The sequence below is a fragment of the Agelaius phoeniceus genome, chromosome 8, assembly GCF_051311805.1.
Source record: "Agelaius phoeniceus isolate bAgePho1 chromosome 8, bAgePho1.hap1, whole genome shotgun sequence".
Classification (NCBI taxonomy): Eukaryota; Metazoa; Chordata; class Aves; order Passeriformes; family Icteridae; genus Agelaius; species Agelaius phoeniceus.
In genome coordinates this window covers 33518088-33543627 of record NC_135272.1, presented here as the reverse complement: position 1 = coordinate 33543627, position 25540 = coordinate 33518088, and positions in this window count along the sequence as shown.

Here is a 25540-nt window from a genome sequence, read left to right as displayed (position 1 = left end):
TCCACCACAAGTTGTGGAAGTGTGGCTTGGGATGGGGAAAGGATAATAAGGTATTTTATCCTCAAATAATACAATTCATTTCAAGCTTCAGTGGCACCCAAGAATGGGAAATGTGACTTCCCCACACTCCAAGCCACTCCTTTTCTTTTGTCTCCAGATACTCAACAAGCAAACAAGCATGGGATTCACACAGAAACAATGAAAATCAGAAAAGTCCATGCCATTTTTCAAGCAGTTTGGCAAATCCTGATTTTAGAAAAATTAGAAAGCAACAAGTTTAATTTGTAAACCATCAACAGATGGAAATCCAACTTACAGGCACAGTGTCATCATTAAAATGACGTGTGACCTCTCATTTTTCCTTTATTTTTCACCACAGAACTGTAATTCCAGTACCCTGCTCCCTAAAATAAGATGTCCCTTTGAAGGGTGAGGCAGGGCTGTCTGCCTCACACCCCACACCTCCCTCTCAAGCAATGCCTGCTCCCCTTTTTCAGCCTTTCTGGCCATGGGGCCACTTCCAAGGGCTGTTATCTGGGCCACGAGGAAAAGCAAAGTGCTCACATCATCTCTGTGAGAAAATCCATAATCAGAGGGCTTTTTCTGTGGTAAAATCCAATTTTTCCTTGCACATGAAGTGAACAGCATCCTTCTCGATGAGGCAATGCTTGCTTATTTTCCAAAAAAAAATTGGAGTAAAGCCTTTCTCTTGAACCTAAAAAGTTCTGAGATTGCAGGTCTAGATTTAGAAGTTGGCCCTTGCTCAGCTGATGCCACTTATGTTTCCATTCATCCTTCACTGACAGACAATCTCTTCTATCAAGTCCATTAATTTATTGTTTGAATGGTTTTCCCCTTGGAAAGGCAACAGCTCCAAACTGCGAGTTCTCATTTTAGAGCTCTCTGCCCACTCGTGCCCTCCCTGGATCCACCCTGGGGGTTTCTGACATTTCTCTTTGGGCTCTTTCGGAGGCCTCGCCCACCTCACATCAGTGAGCTGTGGGGAATTTGAGCCAGGAAATTCCATCAGAAGGGTTGGGGGCTTAACTCAGAATATATCACTGCTGTGGATGAGAGTGCTGTGTCCCAAAGAGCAGAGACAGGGATGGGCATGGCACCCTCCAGCTGCAGGGGACAGTCCCTGTCCCTTTTTTTCACAGGCTGCTGCCAAGAGAGACATTTCCCAGCATTTAAGTTTTTGGATCCATATGCTGGATGGACCCTGGGTAGCCACAGATTTTCATGGTACCATTCCCACCATGTTGCCAGGTAGGTTCACAGCCATGTAGCCTTCCTCACTCTGTGTCTGCTGGAATTTCCATATCCATGCTGCAGTGCTGTGTCTGGTTATTACTTTATAGAAGGATTTTACATCTTGCCCTTCCAGCCTGGTTTGTTACCACTTGTAGGGATGGGAGGGAGAAAACAAATGGCTTGACAAATGACTTCACAGAGGCTGCAGAGAGAACACAGCACACCACAGAAACCCCATTTTCATTGCAGCAGTTTCAGGTACTACCTCCCTGGCTTTTTCTGCCTGATTTTTAAATTAAAAAAGCCCGACCACCCTCTTGCTGAATAACTGACTTACAGAAAGCTGTCGCTTTTTCTCTGAAAGCACTGAGAAACAGGGGCCTTCAATAGCTTCTTTGTGCAGTTTTATTTTGCAGCTCCCAGCCCAAGACAGCATTTCCTGACCTGTGAGGATATGCTGCCCTCTTCCCGTCCGGGAGGCTGCAGCTCAGCAGTGCCATGGAGACACATCTCCATGGATCTGCAGGATTAACCCAGAGAATCAGCAACCCTCCATTCCACAGTTTCTCTGAGCAGTTAGGTAAAGGGCTGGGCAGGATTTATTGAAGTGTAGGGGATAGGATGGTGTTCAAGCAGGCTCATCCTGACCTCACATCCTCATCTGTGCTCCCTCCTGCCCAAGGTGCAATGCCGAGCTCCTCCAGCACCATACATTTTTCCCTGACACCTCTCCTCACCTTCCCCATCATCCAGGAAGGAGATCTCCTTCCACACATAACATATCCTACAAAAACCAAGAAAATTTCCAACTTTTTTGTACTAAAATGTTGTCACCTGTGAGACTCCACCAGGAGTTTGAATGTTTTGAGGCAGACAACGTTGATGAGTGAGCAGGGGAGAGCACCAGGAGCCTGCTCACCCAGTTAGGAGCTGCAAGCCTTTACCTTCCCTTCGTGCAAGGGGGACAGATGAGGCCTTCCCACCCCCCAGGTTGTGACTCTGGGTTGTCACACCTGCTGCTCCCACAGGTGCCTGTGTGACAGGAGGCCCCCTCCAGCAATTCCCCTGTGAGTGCTTTTATCAGCTGCTGAAGATTAGAGGTACCTTGGAATAGAAACTTCAAGGAAAAAGGGAATGGGGTAATTGCATTTCAAAGAAAGTGCTTGAAAGAAACCTTTGAAGGACCCTATTCAAAGGTTCATGACTTGATAGAACCGTTTCAAAAAGACATAAATTCCTGTTTGGGTTTGGGATTGGCTCCCACCCCAGCGGGACAGAAAAGCTGCCTTCTTTGTAGGAACACAGTCCCAGCACAACACAGGAGATGAAATCCATGTGATAACATCTGAAATGGCTTTCAACTAAAACATCCAAAGGTAATATATTAAGGTAGGGCCTGCTCTGAACTATGTATTAATAACTTCTGTAAGAAGACCTGAACTTTTTGCTCATGAGCTTTTAGGTAGCATAAAGAGACTTAAATGTTTGTTGTGCAGGCTGCATATCAGATATCCCAGTGCAAATCCACAGCCAACATTTACACCTCTTACTGCTGCAATGTTTCCACCTGATGAAAACATGGCAGCCACTTCCCAGCCAGCCCAGCAGCTGAATTCCATGGCCATCCTGAAGTCCAGGCCAAACAGGGGCAAACCTTGGGCACAGCTTAACTTTGTGCTGCTCTCTGAGGGCACCCAGTCCTCCCCTCTTGTCCCAAATATTCACCTTCCTGGCAATAGCATCACCACACAGCAGTCACCAGGCCTGACAGCACCAAGATATATTCAAATCCAAAATGGCAAATTGCTATTAATGGCTCAAATCAGCTCACAAGCACAAAAATATTGTCTGTCCAATTTCCTGGTACAGTTTCCTGCGGGACTTTTTCCTTATGTTTGGAATTTTATTTCTCTTGGAAAAAAAATATTATATTTCTAGATGTACTGAGGAAATAGCTGATCTTATCTCCTCTATTATAGGTGACTTCAAAAATAATACCTCTAATGATGCACAAACCTCCATTTACGCAAGGCTGGGTCAGCTAAGCCCTTAGCCCAGGAGCAGCATCAAGAGTGTGTTCCACAGGATTCAGCAGGATGTAGTTTTAAGGATATTCTCAATTTGCTGACATGGGGTCAGAGCTCTTAGCAGCTCCACTCTCAGCCTTGTTTTGCTGCTTTGCATCTTGGCTCCAGTATGGCCACACCTGAATCTGCATGGGGAGACCCTCCTTGGCTCTCTCTCCAGCAGCAGCCCCTCATCCTGGCTCTGAGCTCTGCCTGTTGCTGAAATTCCTGAAGGCAAACACAGGAGAGCCCCAAGGATGCTGGGCAGCCACCCCACAGGGAAGAGAAGGTCTGACTGTCATGTCCAGCATGAAGGGCCTGAGGTCCCTGCTCCAGCCTTTGGAGACAGCAAAAAAAGCATGCCCAGTGCCCAAATTATGGTGGAGAATTCCTGTTCAGGTGCTGGGATCCAGTGACAGCACCAAGGAAGGAGTGCAGCCGCCTCAGCAGGAGCCTGGCAGTGGCTGCTGTGACAAGGAGAAGGCAGAGACTGCTTCAGCCTCTCCCCTGCAGCACCAGCATCTCACAGGGCTGCACAAACAGACAGCCAGGCAGAAAGCCAGGAAAGCTTGAGTTATATTCCTGATGCTGCCATTAATTTCTTATATGGCCTTGGGCAACTTGTATCACCTGCCAGTTTGGGTTTTTCCTTAGATAAAGTAGGGAGAACAGTTAACATCGTGGATTTATGGAGCTTAAAGCTCTACAAAGAAGAGTCTGGTCTGGCTTCTCTATATCAAAAAAACCTTTAATTTCTCTCAGTTGTGCCTGAATCAAGGCCAATTGCCTATGTTTGACCAATATATATCTCTCCATCTCTTACAGAAGAACAACTTATCTTCATCTGAAACATCAAGAGATGGAGAAAAGCCAGTACTTCCCTTGGTATTTTTCCCCCTGTGATTAATTCCCATCCCTACTGAGCATTCAAGTTTCATTTCCCATTTGAATTTTTTGGGATTCTTCTTTCAGCCACTACTTCTAGCAATGCTTTTTTCTGCTAAATGAAAGTGTCTGCCTGATTCAGTATTTCTCCCCATGGCTTACCCACACTCGTTGGTGGGCTGAGGGCAATAATGGCAAAGATAATTAAAATCTGCCCTGTGCTTTGAAATATTAAGCCCATCTCTAAGTCCCATTATCCTGCTCAGTGTCAGAGGTACCACTGACAATTACTTGACTTCAGCCTTTCAGGGGGTGCACGGCTGCCAGAGAAAACCAAGAGTGGAAAAGTACTATCCCTTCAGAAAAACAGATGTTGCAGCTCCAATTTGTCTTCTGCCAAGACAAAGGAGATGCACTAAATTGATCTTTTGTCAGGGATTTTGTTTTGCTTCCAAGATTAATATCACAACAAACTGGGAGGCACCGTTCCTCGGGGTGCAATGTTGTATTGCAAAACTGAGCCTAAATACCCACACTGAGCATAATTTAATGAGTCTGAAATTCTGCCTACATAGGGGGAGATAAACTTTTTTCATCCAGTAGCATCTTATCTAAATAACCCCTCTGCCTCAGCATAAAGGCTGACCACTCAGGTTCAAAGCCAGGCAGGATCTTTTGGGCTCACCACAGAGTGCCTGTGGTGGTCCTCAGAGCTCTTCCTGGTGGCCTTCAAGGGGTTGCTTGGACACACAAAAGGAAAGAAGGAATGAAGGGATGGGAAGGACAACCTGGGAGGTGGTGGGAGGGCTCTGGTTGGAAAGAACCACTTTTACCAGGCAGAAAAACCCCTCAAGTCATGCAGATGGATAAGGGACATGCAGCACAGGATGTCCATGGAGTGGAGAGGGTTCCAGGACATTCTCTATATCCACCAGAACATTTCAGCTTACAAGCTGGCTTGTCCCTAAGTGTCATGTCTGCTTGTCCCTAAGTGTCATGTCTGCTTGTCCTCATAGATGGCATTCTCCTGTGATACTTTCTGCTCCATGCACAAAGTGACAACCCCATTTCCCAAACAAACTCATCCCAGACATGGATATTCTTCCCTTGTGTGAAACATCACACATCTTCACCAGCCACTGCTGTGTTTTCAGCAAAAGAACTAAAAATCCCCACTTGTACAACTCCCTTAGGATGAAGGGCAGCATGTAATTTAAACACATTGATTCAACACTGTAGAACAACAAATTGCTCCAGATTTTTTTACATGGCATATCCAATTACCAGATGGAAACAAGCACAACCACCAGATTGTGATGTTTTTTCCACACTTCATCCACCTGAGTAACTGCAAGTAAATATCACCAATGCCCAAATCTCTGTGCTATGGCAATTTGTGAAAACACATAATTCAAGGTATAATGGACCAACAAAAATTACTGGACAGACCAGAGATTTTAGGCTTGGTTTTTGCTCTGTGTTCTGGGAAATCTTTTACAATGGTGGAAAACATAACAACTGCACTACCTCAAGACAGCAGCAATTCTCACTGGTGTGTGGAAGTGCTCCTGAAGCAAGCTGACTCTTTTTCTGCTAGGGCTAGTCTGCACAAGGAAGTTTTGTAAGCTTAATTATGCCAGCTAGGAGTGTGAAAAAACAAATACATCATCCCTACAAGAAATGTATCTGAGCCAAAAAAAAAGCCCCTGGTGTGGATGCAGCACTACAAAAGGAGGGATTTTTTTTTTCTTCCTGGTATAGTCAATTTTGTTTGGGTAGCTCTGATAAACTACACCAGCAAAAGAAACTTCTTGGCTTGAACAACTGTGTTTCCAGAGTAGGCTGCCAGTCAGTGATACCTGTGTGTCAGCACATTCCTCCTGCTGGAGAGGAGAGACCTCACACCAAATTCCCTGAAGTCTTTACCTGGGCTAGAGGAAAGCTATGAGAAGGATCAGAATATTCAATATCTAAAAGGAGGCCAAGACACCATGTGGTGAGGGGAGAGCTCTGGCTGCTCTGAGCCCATCCAGAAGCACATTCTTGCCTGACACACATCCTCTAGGCTGCAAAGTGAATTTCTTGTCAGAGATGATCCCCAGCCAGAAATGCAGCCATTCCTGGGATTCTGGCATGACCTGCTGCCCACATCCATGGCAGGTTCGTGCTTCATGTGGGGGTTTATAGTGGATCTGAAGGGTTTTGGTCCTGCCTGCTGTGAGATGGGTACCCAAAGCTGTAGCTGCACTACACTCTGGGGATGTCATGGCAGAAAGTGTTTCTTTTAACCTAAAAAGCAGTCTCCCTGGGTTTACTGGAGGTAAGGTATATTTAGGCAATTCACCTTTCCTAATGTTTTTCCTAATTTTTCTAATTTTCCTAATGTTTGCCTCACATGAGCCTGAAGGATTCACATGGCCTGGTTGAGCTGCTGTCATTGTGGGGCTGACTGCAATGGAGCAGAGCCAGATCTGCCTCACAGGGAAGGTTTTCCTGAACAATCCCATGCCATGTGCCACCCCTCACTGCAAATGGGCACCTGTGTGGCAAATTGCACTCCCCTGCCCTGCCCTGCCCTGCCCTGCCCTTTTCCACAGACTCGTGTCAGGAACTGTGGGTAAACTCAGGCAGGATGGTGTGAGAAACTCCCCATCCTTCCTGCTCTGATTCTCCACTGATCTCCTCTACAACACAGGCAAATTCAGAGCTCTGTGACAGAGCTTCCAGCCATTGATCTCCTTTACAACACAGGCAAACTCAGAGCTCTGTGACAGGGCCCACAGCCCGTGGCCAGGGCCCCTTCCTTCGCATCCTCTGAAGCAGCAAGTCCCACCTTTTCCTTCTTGCAGAGCTGCATTGGCTCCTTGCCCTCCCTAATCCGGAGGGAGGTCGTTTGTTGGGCTTTTCTTCCTCAATCAATCCACAGAAACTGGCTTGCAGGAGGCTTTGTGCTTCTGCAGAGCGAATTCCTCAAGCAAGGTGTAAAAGCAATTAAAGGCGCCAGGCCCCAGGGCTCTGCCACTGCCCACCTGCACAATGGGAGCACAGCAAGGGGGCAATCTAAAATCCACAGCTTTCAGAAAACCACATCGTTTCTCAGCCCAGCTCTCTGGGGGCCAACAGATAAACAGCGCTGCCCCGAGGAATTTCCTTCCTCCAAAGGTGGGAACTGCCCAGAGGAGCCACGGCCTCCCATCCTCTGATGACATCAGCTTCCTCGGGCCTGGGGTGAGGGGACTTCAAAGGAGGAGTTAGGGGAAAAAGCCCTCCTGGGAGAATGGAGAAGGTTTGATTCCTGGCCTGAAGGCCACAAGGTAGAGCCTCGTTGCCAGTGGTTCACCCCAGCACTCCCAGAGAGACCATAAAAAGGACAGGAAAGCTTCAGCACGGCAGAGGAAGCCACGCAACCGCAACCAGCGAGGAGTTGCTGCTCCAGAAAAATGGTCCCAGCACAGCTCCATCTCCACCAACATCTCAGCTAATCCACAGACCTGCCTTGACAGAAGGCCAACAGCTTCCTGGGACTCACTGTAGACTTTTGTGTGTTAAACCCAGGTTTGTTGAAAGCAGTCTCTGTCTAATGATGTGACACGTCACTTCCGTCACTCTACAGCTTCCTCTACCCTTAAATCTTGGAGAACTGAAATATCTTTTAAGCCCCCAGCCCTATCCTAAGTTTTGTTGAAATTTTCCCAAGAACTTCCAGGGGGAAGAGGAAAAAAAAGAAGGGACTGGCCGGCAGACATGGTGACACTATGTTCACATAAGCTTCATTTCCTTAGGAAACCAGGCTAAAAATAATAGTCAAAAATCTTGGGCAATTGCCTTCAACTCAACATCTCTCTCTAGACAGGAAGAAAGGAAGGAATTAGCAGGCTGCAGGTTATATTTCAAGGTTTGTCTACATGATTTGAAGCATAGAAATTAGAAATGAAACTAAGAAGATATATTAGGTCGTCTTGGCCTTCCCTGGGGGAACAAACCCTACAGCTGTTTCCCTCAGCATATATTTTAGTCAAGTGTGCAGCCCAGTTTCAAATGATCCAAATGATGGAGCTTCCATCAGTTTTCAACAGGGACCTATTCCTTTCCTTATGTATCTTTCCTTTTTTTTTCCTTTTTTTTTTTTTTCAAAAACAATTTCAGCCTTTTTATCTATTGCCCATGTTTCATCTCATGACTTCCAGCACACCTCTTAATTGTTTTATAAGCTCACTGGAGTAGAAAGGGAAATAGTTCTATGCATGCCACCGACATACTTCAAATAGCATCACAGGGTTCATTTCATGCTTTTGGCTGACTTAGATGTTCTTATTCACTACAGCTTCGTGTTTTTAACGGTGTTTTTCCTGGAAAAAAAAAGGGGGGCGGGTGGGGGGGGAGGCCTTTGATTAATAAATTCCAGGGTTTTTTTTTCAAATCTGAGTTCTTCAGACTCCCCATCCTGGCCATGTTTCAGCTTGAATTTGAAAGGCCCAGCCCACTCAAAATATCCTCAAGAGGTTTTTCTCACTCCCCTTGGCTTTTCAACTTCAGTTTTCTGTTATATAATTAAAAATTATCAGAAGGGAAGGGTTACTTAAATATGACATTATTCCCAAAAAACAGGTCTCCTTTCTTGGTCGTACAGCTTCTTCTGTTATACAAGAGGCTGTTGCTTTTTGCCTGAGTGGGCCCTGCAGATTTGTGTGACATTTATCTCAAGTTGTCGAGAGGAGAGGGTTGAATCTCTGCTGACTATCAGAGTTTTCTGGAAAATCTAGGGCAAACCATATTTCCCAGTAAATTAACTTTTTCTCTCCAAGATACATCCTTTGAGCAGCTCTGAATCTGAGAGCAAAAACCCAGCCACTGAACCAGCACAAAACTGAGAAGGCACCCAAGGATGAATTAGCACTGTCATATAGGCATGACAGAGAAATATATTTCTTTTTGCTGCTTTGCAGCTATATAACATGAAAAACTGTTGTGAGATGTGAACAGCTTCAGTTTCTCCACCCCAAACACAAACACATAGAGGCTTTGACCAAAACCTCCATCTTTAACATGCCTATTCCACAGTCAGAAGCAGAAGATGTGAAGATGTTTGAGTAGATGTAGTTTTCTTGCCCAAACTGCATTTGTCAAGAGCCAGTTTCAGAGAATTTTATGAAAACAAGATTTCTCACAATTGCCTGACTCAGAAGACGAGCTGGTTTCTAGTGTCCTGACACCTCCCTGATGGAGAGCAGCACCTCCACAGCTGCCAGCAAACACAGTGAGGAAATGTCCACATATTTGAGATTCATCCCTCGGCAACCCCTGGCTTCCTCATGCACCCCACAACCCACAAGAACCATCAGAGCACCAAAATTTCTGTGCTTGATCCCCTGCTTACAAATTCCCCTTGTAACTGGGAACTGTGGGGGGGGACAGAAAGCCTGGCTCTCTAGATGGGGTGGAGAATACTGGGAATATTTTATGGGTCTTGAGACCTCCACGGGCCTGCAGAGCAGAAGTTTCACATCCCTTCTCCATTCACACATCTGTCCCAAGACTAACCCTACTGATGCCCTGAACCTCCAGCCTCACAGAGCCCGATGCCCACACTTCCCATAAAATCAAGAAATAGATTCAAGACCATATTAGGCATACTTAGAGGTACTCCAAGAAGGTTCCAAGAAGTCTGAGCCCTTTCCTGAGTGCTGACAGATGTGTCTGAGTCACCTTGTTCTCTGCTGAGTCACTTTATCCCAAAGCACCGGCAGCAAGAGGAGAGCGAGGGGAAGGGGGGAGCACAGCCAGCAGAGGGTAAGCAACAGGAGCAGAGGGCACCAGGCTGGACCTCATCCCAGCTCCTCTGACGTCTGTTCCTGGTGGGAAAAGTGTCCTGGGAACACGGCTTTCAGGAGGGTCAGGCAGTGACAGGAGAGAGAAGGACTTTGGTACCCAAACCCAAGCAGGGTACTCAGAAAGCAACAATTGTGTACCAAACTGAGGCTGTATTTCAGAGCTTTTTCTCTGAAATTTCTGGCCTCATGCCAGAATTTATATGTGTGTGTGTATGTGTGTGTGAGAGCACATGTGCACCTGTGTACCAGCACTGTGTGCACATGCACACTCTCCACACAGTTTTGTTTGGACGAGCCATGTTTCGGCAAAGTCAACAACAACTAATTGCAAACAAACTGCACTTTTATTCAGCCCCCAAACCAGCTGCTTTCAAGGCTGTACCAGTGGGAAATAAAAGCATCACTGGCTGTTGCTACATGACCCAGTAACTTCAGATGCTGTACCTTCTGTTCCATCACAGTGCTTTCCATTTTCTGGCCAAAATGAACACTGAGGTGCTGAGAGTCCATTCATCTACTTATCCAGGGCTCAGCATCACTTTTCAGGAGCACTATATAAATTCAGAAGTTGCCTGAAATAATAAATAACTGTGACAGGTACAGAAACAAAGCCTGTAGCTCTAAGGCTAGTGTTTCCTCCTCCAGAGAGGTTTCTGTTCCCCTGTGTCTGCAGGACAGAACATTCCAGCGATGTTTCAGCACTGATGGGCCCTCGAGCCTCAGCCAGGAGAAAAGTCAGCTTTCTGGCAGAAAACCCTGCATAGCTCCTGGAACTGAGGGAAGGAAAGGAGGAAAGATGAAATACTTTGTTTACCATATCATGACATCACCATCATCACTGGAGAAAAATGCAAGTTCATCTTTCTTCCCGGGGATGGTCCGTATGACCCGAGTGATTATCCCTGCTGGATAGCACTGCCTTGTCCTTCCCTCCACACCAGCACACACAGATTTGTTTGACCTCGTGGCCACCAGCTCCAGCAGGGTGCAGATGCAACCCACAAAGCTCCCAGAACTGAATTCCCTTTGCAAGATGTGATGTTTTTCCTCTTGGTTGAGGCTGAATGTGCCCTGAGAGCTGCTGAGCTGTGCCACCCCCTGGGACAGCCTGTGGGCTCAGTGGAGTTGGGGAAGGATTTCTGCCCAGAAAGGCTTTGTGTTGCCCACTGCTTTAACCATCAGCATGTGCTGGCACTCAGAGCAGGGCAGGACATGCCCAGGCCTTTACAGAAAGCAAACCATTTCCTCCAGAGGAAGCAGTCACTGCAGCTGGCATCTGTCACTCAGGTGCTTGGAGGAGTTGTGGTTCTCTGGAAAACACCTGGCTACAAGGAAATGTTTGGCTTAATTCAAACATGTCGAGGTTAGCAAAATCTTTTTCATATAGGGTTTGTTCTCCCTCCTCCTTTCACTTCCCTTCTAGCCCTGTCCCCTCAAATACCAGTTATTTGCAAGGGCTCTGCTATTTACTATATATCTGTTTCTGTCCTCTGGTACTAAGCAGTGTTTGAAGCTCTCACAGGACAGGTAAAGCCAGGATATCCCAGTACATCACATTTTACCTTTTTTATTTCTCCCTGGTTCTGCTCCCATGGCCTCCCAACAAATCTGGTCCATCAAAACCAGTTTTAGGCTTCATTAGAAAGGGAACAGGGTCAGTTTTCTCCTGGAAAGAGGGGCTGCTGCTCCATTCTGGGAAAAAAAAAAGTCTCTGAAAGTGTGCAGAACTGTGTGACTGTCCTGACAACCAAAAATGCATTTAAAACACAGTGGTAAATGGCACTGTAGTCAGCTGAGATGTCCCACCTAACTGGAACTCAGATTGAGTTGTCAGAAAGCTCCAGTAAATCTTCCTACTCACTCAAGACCAGAGCCAGGGGAGTGCTTTACTGCCCTGAGATGGAATGGAAAACCAGAGCTCCAAAATCCTTGCAAAGGGATCATCTCAGGAGGGGAAATGGTGTGGATCAGCTGAAATGTTCATTCTGTTTTTAATGTTACAGGCAACAGCAAAGCAAGATAAAACTGTTAAAAAAATCCAGATCTCATGCTTTCCATATTTGAAACCACTTGGAAATGTTTTCAGGACTGGGAGATTTACTGAACTGGCCCTTGTATATACAAACACAGGCAGGTTATCTTAGATTAACATTTTCTGATTACAAAAACCTAGTCAGAAAATTCCTTACCAAACATTTTACATAATTACAGCTGCAAGAAAGTGCCAAAAGAAAGCGTAAATAAAAAAAATCCTGGAAAATATTCCCACCTGAATAAAAAATAACATTTTGAAACAGTAGTTCCTTAAGATAGTGTTCCTGTGGAAGTCAGAGATCTGTTGGAGCCCAGGCAAAAATGTGTTCAGGGGTAACAGCACCCAGTGCAGAGTTACCTCATCCCCAAGCTGCATGTGCCAGATGGACTAAAGATCATTTGGTCTCAGCAACCTCTTTTTCAATTATTATCTGGAAAAAAAACCCCCTCTGCTGTGTGGAGCTTTGTCCTGGAAGTGAGCAGAGCACCCAGAACTGGAGGGGCTCAAGGGGTTTCATCAGGCACTGCTGCACACCCTCCCTGGACACAGCCTTGCAGCAGCCCCAAACAGCCCAAAATAACCTGGGTCTGTGCATGCAGACAGGCTGGAAAATTCAGAAACACCAGCTGAAAAGGCCATTCCTGTGTGTGAATTCAAGGGGATTCAAGGGACAGTAATTCATTCAAATGTTGACTTGTTATTGGGATGTCCTTCACAATTGCTTCAGGAGTCATTTTGACCTCAACAGTTTCTTTAATTGAATCCGATTTAGATGGGAGTCCACCAGCACTTCATTTTTATTTGAATTTTATGATTCAATTTAGCATTTAGTTTCAGTTGCAATCTGATTTTATTGTACTTCTCCCTGGTGGAAAATGTATCCACCTATTACCAGCACCACATAAATTCTGATGCTGTCTCAAGGAACATTCTCACACGTGTGAAAGCCTACATTTCATATATAATATACCTACTTGTTGATAAGGCTTGTTGCACAACTCAGTGCCATGACCTTTCCAGAGGAAGTATTGTTTCAATGCATAATATGTCACAAAGGCAAGGGACTGTGACTTTTCCTGCTGCTGCTGCAGCTTGGGGGATCATGGGGCTCATCCTCAGAGAGGTGGAGATGCTTCAACCACACACTGGGTGCTTGCTCCAGCACTAGTGTTGATTTGAGAATATGTTCCCTCTCCAAAGAACTGATATTCACATGTCTCCAGGGCTTCTTTTTGTATGAACAAAGGGCTCTGTGTTCACAGATCTGTTTTCCCTTCCCAAGTGGGTAATAGATGCTGAAATAGCCCAGCAGTGCAATATCTGCTCCCTGAAGGCATTCAGAAGAGCTGCAGTATTTCCAGAAGGACTGAGTATTCATGCTGCAGCATCTCCACATCCACTGCACTTTCAAGAGGCAAACTGAAGCCAGGAAGGCTGGGACTGTACCGTGGGGGACACTTTCCAGGCAGTGAGGATAGGACAGGGTTGCCTCAGAGTTTCCATCACCAGCTGCTTTTTGTCCACATCTGAGAGAACAAGGGGAGGAGGTGACTCTTTAGAAAGCTTTTCTAGCCCTGTGATTTTACACTCCCATCCAGAATTTGAGTTTTGGGATCTGCCTGCAGACAGGGTGAGTTACCAGACAGATCTGCACTGCTGCACCTCCACAGCAGCTCCTGCCTGAGCTGCCTAACCCAATGCACAGCCTGGTTTTCTGTGCCACAGTGAGCTCCACGCTGCTGTGTCAGGATCACTGCAATAGAAAACAAGTAGATCATTCCAGATTCCAAGGCCTGCAGACCAGATCACTTTTGAACACTAACAAATTAAGAAGAAATTCAGATTTAATTAATTCTCTTTCCTCACATCCCCCCCCCCCCCCCCCCGATATAATCCAAGAGCTTTTGTAACATCTGAAACTTTTATCAGAGTTGACAATGGTATAAATACCTCCCTGCCAGCTCCTAGAGTGCCAGCAAACAATCTTTCATCAGGCAAATGAACTCTTACAGACGGAGCAAGATATAAACACCCATATGTAAAGCACATTCTCTGGACTGGGTCCACCATGAGCAAAACCCTCCTGCTTCCCTGGAACCAGCAACACAAACTCCCTTTATACATCTTAAGTGTCCACAGTCCAAACAATAACACATTAGCATGCTCTTGACACTGCTGTCAAAATAAACAGCTATTTATTAACCTTCTACAAGGCATTATTTTTAAAAGAAATCAATCGAGCAATAATGTCAGAAAATAATATATATCCCTCTGTTCCAGAAAACAGCATCTCCCTTTTACTTAAGACAACATCTGGTCCAGATAACAGCTGCCAAGGGTAGAGCTGAGAGTCCCTGTGATTGCTGTTGCTTGGTGGTTGCTGGAGTATTTTTGAGAGCAGCATTTTTCACTGTGTGGTATCACTGCCAACTATTCCCTGGGATCCCAGGAGGACAATGCATTCCCCTTCTGCTCTCACTGGGTAAACGGAATAAAGGCTGAACATGGTGTTTGCTCTCACCCATCAAACCTGCACTAAATATAAAAACATATTAAAAGCTGCCTCCCCCTCTCTTTCTGAGGTGAAAACCTCCCCATCTTCACACAGGGAGATTTTTGCTGCCTTTTGTTCCTGTTGGTCAACCAAATTTAAAGATATCAAGGAACCTCTTGAGAAAACCAAGAGAGGAAACGTGAATGCAAAGTGAACTTACAAACAAAAAGCTATTTTTAGTGTTGGGGGGAAGCTCTTAGCATTGGACAAACAATACAAGGAAGTTTCAGACACTGACTGCTCAGGAGAGCTAATATCCCCTTGTCGCTGCCCCACCTAGTCTGGATACAGGAATGCTGCTGGATTCTCAGGCTTCCCCCCACCCCAAATTATCCACCTTCCCCTCAGCATGGTGCAAAAGTTCAGGGCTTGGGCTGAGAGCACCTGGCTGGCTCTCCCACACACAGGACCTCACCCTCCTGCTGGCACAGGTGACCCAAGGCCACGGTGTGTCCCCAGCCCCAGTGGGCTCTGCAGCATTGCTGGGGGTGGCTGGTGGCACTTCCATTTCCAGTGCCACCAGATGTGGTGGCAGAGCACAGCTGGAAGCACCCAAAAGGCTGAGGCCAAAGAGCACAGCAAGTCTTGGGCACTCCAGGCACAGAATTAGGGCAGAGCAGCTGGGCAGAAGCAGGAGGAATGACATGGATGGCTTTGGAACAGCCCAAAAATGTCTTTCCTAAACACAGAGCAAAGTGTTTTATCAATGGAGTCTCACTGGTGCTCAGCTGCTGTAGATTCAGGACATAACAAAGTCACTTTGGGAGCCTCCACAGATTCCCCTTTTCCTCCTAGAATTTCAGCTCTCCACCCCCACAGGCAACACAAATCATAGATTTGTCAATCAGTTGCCAAGGTGCAGGTCCTTTGGGGTGGAAAGCTTGTACTCAGGAGTTTGTCCAGTCTGTTCACTCCTTGCTCCAGCTGCATTCCTGTTTATTTATTCATTTGCAACCAGAGTGAGTAGTCAGTGGTCAAGAATAGCCAGATCTTCCAAGATCAGTGAAATAAAATCACACCTGAAGGACACTGTTTCCCTGGAGACTTCTCCCAGATCTTTGCATTTCCCAGAGACCTGAACCAATGTTCAAGGAACAAAAGATCCTGGGACAGAAATTTCAAGGAGCAGACAAGTTTTTACTTTTGCTGCTGGTTTTGCTGGGAGCTTACAGACACTTAAAGCCAGGCTTTGATGGCAGGGTCAATCAGAGGCTGGATGCAACATGGAACTGCACAAAAAAATAGAAGCTATACAGGCTTGCTCAAGTCCTTATGTGGCCCTGGTGCTTATAGAGACTCACAGGAGGTCAGTCAGGGACATTTTGCAGATCTGCCTGCCACAGGGAGAGAGGGATATTTATTACATTGCAGCTAAACCTCACTCAGTGTGCCCTTCCAGGGACAAAATTCAGCTTTGTACTGGGCCACAACAGAGAGGGTGTAAGCAGCAGGTTGAGGGAAGTGGTTCCACCCCTGTGCTCAGCATATTGCATCCAGCTTTGCAATTCCCAGGGCACAATCCTGAGGAAGGGGAGGGAGCCAGTGAGGCCAAAGCACATGGCATGGGGAATTGTAGTTTCCATGAAACTTGAGTTAAGAGAAGATCAAACCTGCTCTCTCAAAAGTGCACAGCTAAAGATAAGTTTTAGCATGGGAGATTTAGATCACCTACAAGGAAAAGACAATTTTACCCTAAGAATGGTAAAACAACTGGACAAGAACTCAGAAATCTTATATCCATGTATCCTTTCAGTGAATCTTTATCAGTTATGTAGGGAGGGTCCTCTGCACCCATCAAGCACTCAACTCTCTTTGACCTGCCTAGGAGTGTCTGGCCTGCTCCAGGAAATCTGCTTTTTTTTTTTTCCAAATGGCACTTCTGTCACTGAATGAACCCCTTCAAAGAAAGCCACCTCTGACTTTGGATTCTGACCCTCTCCTAAAGGTTTTTAAATCACTTTGTCCCACAGATATTTTGTTCCTCTTAAATATCACCTGTGGGAGAGGAGAGGGTTGTTGGTTGCTGCTTCTTTCTGAATGATTTTCACATGTTTTTTAGTGGTGTGGGGAAACAGATTACAAAACTTCTCCAAAGAAAAAGCATAAAGAATTTATTTCTGATCTGGCTCTTGGTTCCAGTGCAGGGTTGGTCTGTATCTGCAGAGGGTTAAGGATTAGCTAATGGAAAACATTTGAGCAGCTCTGATAACAGAGTGGGGCAAACAGTGGGATCAAGCTCACAGCAATGCTGGTCACACATTGCAAATCACAGGCAGTACCAGCCTCACACCCTGCATGTTTCTGCTTCTGGGCTGCACTGACTGCTGCAATAACTCACCTGCCACTGTGAGAATGCTTTGGGACCCCCCCCTTCCACCCAGCAGCTGACAGACCATGCACCAGTGTCCCCCCAAACCTGCCCACTGCCACCACTCAGAAAGGGAAAGCTGCTGTCTCAGAGCAGGCAATCCCAGCTCCAGCAGCGAGGAGGTTTGGTGGAAACTGTGCACTGACTCTGAAATGCTTTGGCTGTGGATTTGTTCAGCTTTTTGAGAAGAGAGGTTGCTTGGTAGGGCAGCATGAGTGAGCTCTCTTAGCAGGGAGTGGTGCTCAAGCACAAAGGTGCTGCAGCCTAAAAACTAAAGTACACTGTGAAAGACAAGACACTCACAGAATCACACAATTCTGGGATATTGTCTGTCTTTTATCCTCACTGTTTTCTGCCCAGTTCCATGGGTCTGTAATGCAGCACTGGCTTGAGGCACAGCACTGTTCCCCATGCACACCTGGGACTCTCCCTGCTGAAGCATCTTTGCACCCAGGGGAGTCCAGATGTTGGGCACAGCTGGCACCCACATTAGGAGAGGCTCTTGAAGTTGCTGTGGAATTTGACCACTGTTGAAGCCAAGAGTGGAGTGGAAAAACGCCTTCTGCTCTGTCTTATGCTTGAATTCCAAAGCTGCACCTCACTCCTCTCTGTTCCAAAAAAGAAACAGCAATGCCACAACCATAATTCAGTGCAGCTGCTGTTGAACAGTGCTGGGGAGATGTAAAAACTGGTGTTACTATGAGCACACACCTCACCTTTGGGATTAAGCTGCCTGCTTTCCTTCCACTCACATGCAAAACTCACTCCTTCCCATCTTCCTCCAGAGATGAGCACGGCTGATGGTGCAGGCACAAAGGAACCCCATGGCACTGATGTCAATGGAAAACCCTGACCCCTCACAGCACTCTGCAGATTCTCAGGGGCTCACTGAGCTGTGCATCCCTCCCAAGAGCACCCAGAGCCCCTCTGACAGTGACATGACACCTGATCTCCCACAACACCACTTGCTTCTTATCCCCAATGGCACCTCCAGGTCTGCAGCTACAGGAAGAGATGAGGCAGCTGCTGCCACAGTCTCTGGGGGTAAGGAAGCAGGAATTGTGTGGATCAGGCCCACAGCCCTGTCTCAGGTGTTGGCCAGCACCAGCTGGGCCAGGGGAAGGTGTGAGGCAGCCACGTGAGGCAGCTGTGATGCCTCGCTGCAGCCTGCCAGCCTGAGGAAAAGATGAAAACAAATGAGTTTATAACCTTTTGTCAGCCTGTCCCAAGGATGTAACTTCACAAATATTTAGGTCAAATGGGGCACACCCTGTGCTGCACAGAAAAAGAAGGGAAGAAAACCCAGAGCTTCAGCTCACAAATGCCACAGTCTCTGTGCTAGATAAGCTGGTGACTGTCACTTGCTATTGCTGTGGCTGCTGCCCTGCTGGCTCAGCCTGGGAGCTGAAGGTGGCTTGGGACAAAAGTGAGGTGAATTCTTGCCACTGCAAGCCATCATTTTCGACATGACAGTCACAAAAAAACCTGTAGTTAGTCAAAGAAAAACAAGGATGAACGTAAGCTAAACTAAGCTCCTCTCTGCTGATGTTTTTAAACTCAATACAGTTTATATGAGGGATTATCCTGCCTGGATTCATGGGAGTGCACCCACTTTAGCCATCAGTGCCCAAATGGTCACAACAATGTCCCCACAAGCATGTTGTGAAGGTGAAACCCAGGTGCAGAGGCATGTGGCTCCTGTCTTATCCCAGATCCCTTCTTTATCCCAGTCTGCTCCTGGCTGGGACAGTTGTTGCTGAGTTCTGCCAGGGCCCCAGCCAGAGCCAAGAACCACTGACAGCAACAGGCTGCTTCTTACTGAGTCATGACAGGTTTCTCAGGTATCACAGGAAGTATCACTGAGGTTCCTAATTACCCTGGAACTCGGTTTCCTCATGGCAAAGCCAGACTGGGATAAATCTGTCCCAGCAGAGCCTGGAGCTCTCATCCTGCTCGTGGAAATGGGTGTCCACTGCCATTCCAATGCAGGATGGAGGGAGGTATAACCTGGCCACAGGGACTTGTCCAGAGCTGTCCTGAGGGCAGGGAATGGGGCTGGCTGCAGCTTCCCTGCACTGCTGGTCCCTTCCCTGCCCTGCCAAATCCTGACCTGAGCACTGGGCAGGGCAGAAAGCTGCCCTCACCCCAAGGCCACATGTCCTGTCAGCAAGGTGGGACAGGGGCAAAAGCAGAATGAAAGCTCTGCTCTGCCCCAGTCTGAGCCAGGCAGCAATGACAGAACCAGAGGACACAGTCTCAAGCTATGTCAGGGAAGGAACAGGTTGGATATTAGAAAGAAATTTTTCACCAAAAGGATAATAAAGTACTGGGATGCTCTTCCCAGGGAGGTGGTAGAATCACCATCTCTAGATGTGTTTAAAAAAAGACTGGACAAGGCACTTGGTGCTATAGCCTAGTTGAGGTGTTAGGGCATAGGCTGGACTCAATGATCTCAGAGGTCTCTTCCAACCTCATTATTCTGTGTTTCTGTGAAATCTCTTCTGTGGTTTGGCACAGAAGGGCATCCCGTGTCCTTGGTGTCCCCAGGGTGGCACCACAGCTGGCACATGAGCACAGCAGAGACATCACACATCTCTGTGAAGGGGACAAAGGGCAGCTCAGAGGCAGCCCTGAGAGCTGGCAGCCTGGCCCACAGCTCTTTTCCTCCATCAGCTGTTCATCATTTGCCTGGACTGTGTTAATTCACACATTGCTCTCTCCCAGCTCCCATTGTTTCCGAGCAGGGCATTGTCATGGGGCCAGTTCTATATTTATGACAGGATGTCAGCCTACGCTTGCAGTTGCCTCCTTTGAACTGGATACTTTTACCTTCTATGTTGGCAAGGATGCAATTCAACAGAAAGGTAGAAAAATAAACATATGTTTATTTAAGACACGCTTGGTTGTATCGAAACACACAAGTGGCACCTCTTCCTATTGGCCCTTCCACCCTCCCAGCCAGGAGAGCACAGGTTTTTTCATGACATAAACAAAAGATTATTTCCTAAGAAGATTGAGAGTTTCCTTTAAAGGAAAACCAAAAGAAAAAAAAAAAAAAAGAAAGGAGGAAGGAATCTGCAGAATAGCCCTTAGGAAGTTGCAGCTCTTGAGGCCCTTTAGTCCCTCACCAGCAAAAGATATTTAAATATAGCATGGCCAGAGCCCAGCCTGAGAAATGCCATGTACCCAGCACAGAAACCACTCTGTAGCCAGGGCCAGAGGGTGCCAGGCTTCAGGCTCATGCCCCTTACCCTGATGAGGGCCCAGGATCTGCAGCCAGGCCTGAGAGCTGCATCTTTGAGTTGGCTGCTTCTAAAAGTTTGAGTGTGGTTTACTACATTTTAGTTTGCCTAATTTTTTGTTTGTGCATCAAAGCAGTCAAAGCAGGCATGCAAAGCCTTTAGCCAATGAAAGATGCTGACAGCCAGCTTCAAACCAGACTCAGGATATGAAGCATCACCTCCTCTGCCCCTCACCCTAGGATCACCAGGATCTCTCTATGCTCTTCAGCAAAGGAGATGATTCCAGGAGATTTGAAAAGCTCCAACCTCATACTCCTTGCAATGGTTTCTCAAGACTGCTGAAATGATTCAGCTCTGAATAATTCCTATCTGTTATTTCTTGGACAGCCAAGAAGCACTGTGAAGTTATGCTTGTGTGACCCCCCCCACCTTGCTGAGATCATGAACCTTCATGTTCAAATGCAGCAGGTTAGAAAGTGGGTCAGAAACTTCTTCTTCTCAAAATAGCAAATTTTTTTTTTGAGGCAAAACTAAAAATGTTGCAAAGCCCAAGTGTCACTGATGCCTCATGAGTGCATCACATCCCTGTTTTTGCAAAGGGTGAGCTACATTTCCTCTGACAGGTTGTGATCTCCCCAAGCAGGGAGAAGGGTGATGCACCAGTGACAGGAATGGCTGGGAATCCACCCAAGCAGCCTGGCCACTGATGGGAATAGGGACATGTGCAGTCAGGACTGGAAAAGCCAAGAATGGGAATTTCAAGACACAAATGTTTCATCCTGGTCAAGATCACTGCCATAGTTTCCCATGGGATCAGCCCACTTCCAGGACTGAATTTACCTCTTTCCCCTTCATCTCCCTGGAAAGGGGCTCACTGATGGTGGAATCAGCCAAAACTCAGCCTTCCAGGCAGAATGTGGGTAGCAGTGTTTTGTCCAAGGTTATTTTGGAGCTGCCCCCTGCCACCACAGCCTCCATTCAAGGCTGTACCTGCTGTGGAGCCATGAGGGGACTTTGTGCTCCAGGGCACTTTGACCTGTCTCTCACACCCTTTCCAGAGCACAGAGCAGTATTAACTGCATTCAGCTGCAATGAGAAGCTCTGTAATCACTCAGGCTCTCTGGCAAGAGACTTCTGTTGTAACAACAGGCTTTGGCTGTGGATTTGTCTGCCATGGATCCTGCATCCCACACAGCACAGGGCAACTACAGCAGGCTGAGCCCTAGAATGCCATAATATAAGCAGGAAGAGCTGAAATTTGAAGACTTTCCCACAACAAGTAAGTAAAACAATCTCCTCTTTCAGAAGGCAACATACTTCTTGCATAAGGGTCCTTTAAAACAATATACAGAGCAGCTGAACAGGAGTCATGGGGGAACCCTCTCAGATCCTCAGTTCATTCTGAGATTTAGCTGATAGTTTCTCTCTGACTGCTCTAATTCATTCAGAGGAGCTCCAGGTTTTACTTGCAAATGCAGAAAAGGCTGCAGATCCCACTGGCTGTTTCCTGAGCCATTTGCAAGGATGATGGTACTGACATAGAACTCTCTACAAAGCCATTCCCCACAATAAGAGACTAGAAGACCATGAAAAAAAAAGGTGAATAATGACATAATCCAGTTATAAAGACACACCAGTAAATGGCTACTAATGTATTTTGCAATTACAGTGATAAGGCAATATCTAACACCAAAGCCCCACCTCTAATGTTAGAAATAGGCTTTCAATGTGCAAGAAACCTTTGTTAACCTCTCACCCTGAGGAAATCACTACTGGTCTTCAGGGAGATGCACTACACAGAAAACCCTCTGTGGGTTACACGTCACAAGAGCTTTGGGAACCTCTGTCACAACTGGGGGTGGTTCTGGCACAGGGACAGTGACAAAAACCTACCTTTGTTTGATGTCTAAGTCCTAAATATTGTTAGTCTACTGCAATAGGCTAACAATATTTAATATTTAATAACTGATAGATGCTGCAGGTCATGAAAGAAGCAGGAAGACCCAGGGCTTTGTGGATGGGATCACAGTGTCCAAGGAAAACCACGTAGCCCATCCTGAGCCTCCCTGTGTTAATTCTGCACAGTGTGGCTTGGGAAAGGGATGTTTCTCAAGGGGAAAAGGGATGTTTGAGCACTGGGTTGAAGATGATTTGACTGTCCACAGGTGAGCTAGATGAGAAGATTGTAGAAAAACATTTCTCACTCACTTATAGGATGGTTTGGGCTGGGAGAGACCTGCCACAGTCAGGTGGCTCCAAACCCCATCCAACCCGGCCTGCAACACTTACTTTTAACAGGGACCAAAAAATCATAATGCTTGGCAGAGTGCAAGCAGCAGAAAGAGAGTAGGAAATAACAAGGCCCAGCACTTGTAGAGGGCTGTATTTCACTGCTGCACATGAGTTTGGAGCAGTGGAAACAACACAAGCTGTGCAGCAGAAATCAGTCACCATGGGCGCTCCTACTTCAGCGAGTGCTTCAGACAAATTCATGGCTAATCAGGAACATGACATTATTGTGCCCAGCCAAGTGCAGATGTGGGCTTGCATAAAGCTTTCCTTATCATTCCTGAAAGGGCTGTGCTGCAGTCTGTCACTGTTCAATAAACAATTCCACGGCCAAGATCTCAAGCGCTGCCGCATCGTGTCCTGATGATCTGCACTTTCCTCACAGAGAGTCAGGGAAAGATGCAACAACAAACACATAACAAACACATGGCCACAGCCCTTTTGGGCTGATGGGTTTCCAAAAAGGGGCAAATGTTGATTACTTGTGCGTGTTATTTTGCCTACAGAGTTAGGAGTCATCCAAAGTCTAAAGAGGCCAGTGAAAAATCTCCCGCTGGATTCGCTGGGCTTTACATCTGCCTTAAGGACATTAGACAAATTTAAACTACCACCCAAGCATAGGTTGTGTTTTGGGGAAAGGCAGACAGCTAGAAAACATTCTAATTCAAACAGTCTTGTGATTTTGGTTTATATTTTTGTTAACAAATTTTCCCAGTTATTAAAAAAAAGATTGAACAACTGGTCTAGTGAAGCTTCCTCTTCATTTTTCATAAAAAAAGAGTTGTTGGGGTACAGGTGCATTGCCTTTACAGCCACTTTCCCTGATTTCACATTTCTCCAAGCCCTTGTTTTCCCTGTCCCTCATGTTTGGCTGGTCACCAGTCTAGCTTTCCTGGGATGCCTCACTGAGCATTCCCCATTTAGACACAGGGAGGGGCAGGAGAAGACATCTGGTGATTTTCATCCTGCAGATTTAACATGAAAAGGGAATTGGGAAAAGAAAAGGTAGCCTTTCTCAGGCCATATCCTGCAGCAGCCAGGGACCCACCTGGTCCCTGGAGAGCATTAGAAAATCCTCAATGTTTTGCAAAATAAAAAAAAAAAAAAAAAAATTGTGAGCTGCCTCACACAGCCCCTGAAGAGCAGGGCAGAGCCAGAGCACAGTTAACTTCATTTAGCTACTCCCTAACTCTCACTGCTCCAGTGGTCTGCTCCAAGTGCAAGCAGAGAAGCTGCCCAGGGCATCCATCAGCCCTGGGGCAGGGAACAGAACCAGATCTCCCTTCTCTGCACTGCTGGAGCTTGAACTGACAGGAGAGGAGGCACTCTTGGAGAGCAGGGGCAGAAGGGCTTCTGTTGTGCTGACCCCATCTCACCAAAGTCCATCCAACTCAAACAAAACAATTGCCTTTTGCCATGGAGGAACAAACTCAACTCTTACAGGGCTTAAAGCTCTTTCTACACTTCCCTTCTTAGAGAAGGGTCCAGTGCCACATACATGGACTGGAAACCTTTTGTGGATGATTTCAGAGACTCAGTCTGGAGAAAGTTAGAGCTGTATTAGGAATATTTCTCTTGCCTGAAAGTTTATTCAGCTGTAACTCTGAAAGTTATGTAAGGGAACAGGACAAAATTAGAATATTGGATAAAAATAGCACTAAAAGAAATGTTCATCTTCCTCCAGCATTTTGAGGCCACCTTGGGGTCTTTTCTGGTTCTTCACCTAAAGCAGCCCTTGCTCTAAGCTGGCACCTGGCTGAATGCCATGGCATTTGCAATGCCCAGGCAAAAAGCCACCAAGGATGGTACCAGCCTGGTTTCACATCCATTTGTGGCAATGTCCATGGCTGTGCTTCCCAGCCCTCAGAGCTTTACTACAGAGCTCAAACCCAGGTCCTGACAGTGAGTCAGCACCGAGCTGTCAAACCAGGCTGAAACCTCCAGGAAGCAGAATGTTCTCTCTGCATACTTTTTGTACCACTCAGTACATTACATAAACTCCCAATGGGGAGAGCCATAGCAGGGCTTTGGAAGGATGTATTTATTCCAGCAGTAATTCTAGCATTTAAACTTTCTGACAGCTGCTGTGAACAAATATGCAATAAAAATCAAAGCCAATTCAAAGCTGGTATTCAGAGGTGGGAGACTGCATAAGCATTTGGGTTCTGGGCCATGCTGTGTTTTGTTCAGCATTCAGACAGTGTAGAGGACTGCAGCATCCCTTTTCCACACTCAAGTCAAGCCCAAGTCACTTTGGCTTCATTTTCCGAGCCTGGCTGTGTAAAGCTAGAGCTCTGTCTCCCATTATCTGAGCATTTGGCTGCCCTGGTCTAAAACATGACTGGCCCATGACAAGCAGCTTGTAGGAACAAGGAATTTGAGCATCCTCAGCTGCTCCAGTTCACACCTTCCCTGCTGCTGCAAGCACCAGATCCTCTGTCAGAGACACTGACCAAGAGCTGAGGCCAGGAAAAGCTCCAGCCACTGCCAGGGCCTGTCTGTCAGGGCCCTTGGGTATCCACACAATGCTCCTATTCACGTTCAGTAGAAATAAAAGTAGCCTGTGCCTGCAGAGGTCCTGAGCTCTCTACCATTCCCTCCCGGAATCGCAGGGAAATGTAGGTCGGGAGAGACCCCTGGAGGTCAGCTAAGCCAGTCTTCCACAAGGACAACATGACACTTTCTTAGATGGGCTCATGATGACACATTATTCCAAACCTGAGCCAGGTGACACAAGGCAGGAGAGAGACCCTACAACCACCCCACGGGCCCCTGTGGAGTAGCCACAGCCCCCCCTACAAATTCCCCTAAGCAGAGATGGCAGCAGAACTCCCTCTGCTCAGAGCTTTTGGGGCAAGTCAGGGACATTTGCCACGTGCCACCTGCCCAAATGAAGTGGCAAGAGGGGACCCCACAGGTGAAGGAGCCTTCCTGACTTTGGGGAGTTACAAGTGACTGGCTCACTTAGTGAGATTACATGGAATCCCTGCTGTTTTCAGCACTCAGGAGGGAATTC